Below are 2005 nucleotides of genomic sequence, written 5' to 3' on the forward strand. Positions count from 1 at the left end.
CGCCATTGCACTCCAGCTTGGGCAACAAGAGCGAAACTCTGCCTCAAAAAAAAAAAAAATTGTTAAATGGAATCAAATTGGCATGTTCACCCTTTTCTCATTTCTTCACATGCCTTGCTCCTTATTCAAATATCTGCGTAGGCCTTCCCTGACCATCCAAACTAAAATAACCTTTTTTCTATTATCTCTCACATTCTCTCTCTTTTACCTGGCACTATTTTGTTGTTGTTATTCAGAGCACTCGTCATTATCTGAAAGATGATTTATTTGTTCATATGTTTGTTAAAAGTGTATGGTCTGTCTCCTACTAACAGTAAGCTCCTTGAGGACAGTGACATTGTCTTGTTGAATCTGTCTTGTGGGTTCTAGGGAATGGTATCTCATACCTGAAAGTTTATATGAAATATGTGTTGAAAGAATGAGTGAATGAAGACATGGTCGCCTATACTTTGAAGATAGAGGTAAGTTAACTTCAGAAATCTTCACTTAAACATCTTTCAATTCACAATTTGCATATATGGAAATAAAAGATGTGATTATTTTTTCAGTTAGAGCATTGCATTTATAAATTTCTTTTTGCCTTTCACTGATGTAAGAAAATTATTTCTTATTTTAATCTCAAATAGTGATCCTGTGGCTGGTAACCCTGTAGGAATATTTTTGAAAGAAAAAGGATAAATTCTGTGAAACTCTTTGAGCTCTAAGAAAGATGATAACTGCATTTGAGATAGTTGTATTGTCATGATTAATTAGTGTTATACAAAAGTGAGAGACTCACACAGCCCTGTCAGTGTCATGGGAATCACAGTGCCTCCTACCATGTTAATAGGAACCAGATCCAATTAAGCAAATTAAAATAATTTAAAATATTATGCATGTGGGCATCCCACAGTATGACAACTGGCCCATTTCTCAGGGCCAGCCTCATCTATACACAGAGAAAGACTCAAAATTGTCATGTTATCTGTGTATGTGTATGTGATTAAGGTGTTACAAGAATATCTGCTGTTACATTTTTTTGTGTGCATATAGGCAGCAGAGTGGCACAATACAAGAGTGCTGGGCCCCAACAATATTTTATGCACAAAGGCAAATTAAAAAAAAAACAAAAAACCTCATCATGACTCAGTTGTGCAAGATTTCAGAGAGGGTGATTTAGGGCAGCTCAGTCTGGAGCTCTATGCTTTCCTCGTGGCATTTAAGCCTTAAGAGCTGGATAGAGGTTTCCAATTAGTTACTGAGTGTGGTGGGCAGAATAATGGCCCCCGAGAGATGTCGTATCCAAATCCTTAGAACCTGTGAATGTGTTAGGTTACGTGGCAAAGGGGATTTAAGGTTCAGATAAAGTCAGTGTTGCTAATCAGCTGACCTTGAGATTGGGAAATTATCCTGGATTGTCTGGGTGTGCCCAGTGTAATCACAATGGTCTTTAAAAGTGAAAGAGGGAGGCAGAAGAAAGTGTGATAGTATAGGGATGTGAAGAAGACTCAACCAGCCCTTGATGGTTTTGAAGCTGGAAGAGGGTCGTGAGCCAAGGAATAAGGGCAGCCTCTAAAAAGCTGGAAAAGATCAGAAAATGGTTCTCCCCTACAGTCTCCAGAAAGGAACACCGTCTGGCCAACACCTTGATCTTAGCCCAGTGAGACTCATTTCTACCTTCTGACTTCCAGAAGTTTAAGGTAATCAACTTTTGTTGTTTTAAGCCACTGAGTTAATGGCAATTTGTTACAACAGCCATAGCAAGCTAGTATACCGAGTCTCATTCTTACCCTTATGAGACCTTCCACAATTTCATCCCATCCAACCCACCCAGCAATGTCTTCTGCTTGGGTCAGATCAGTTTCCTCCCTCCCAGATACATTATGCTCATTCCCACCTCCTAGTTGTTCTCCCTTCTGTGGGGTTCTCTGGTTGGGAAAGAATTTCTCCCTCCTGCTAGTATAAATCTGTGTGGACATGGTTTCTCCGTCCCATAAACTGCTAAACCAACCTTGATCACCCAAAC

General features: G+C 39.6%; 1 long non-coding RNA gene across 1 annotated transcript; it reads left to right on the forward strand.

Annotated features, from left to right (window-relative positions):
- The first annotated feature begins 337 nt into the window (after window positions 1-337).
- Window positions 338-1680, forward strand: LOC134758360 (uncharacterized). Its single transcript, XR_010133500.1, has 2 exons — window positions 338-461; window positions 1594-1680. It is a non-coding gene; the product is annotated as an uncharacterized lncRNA (long non-coding RNA).
- Window positions 1681-2005: the final 325 nt, after the last annotated feature.

Source organism: Gorilla gorilla, chromosome 3 (assembly GCF_029281585.2).
Source record: "Gorilla gorilla gorilla isolate KB3781 chromosome 3, NHGRI_mGorGor1-v2.1_pri, whole genome shotgun sequence".
NCBI classification, from domain to species: Eukaryota; Metazoa; Chordata; class Mammalia; order Primates; family Hominidae; genus Gorilla; species Gorilla gorilla.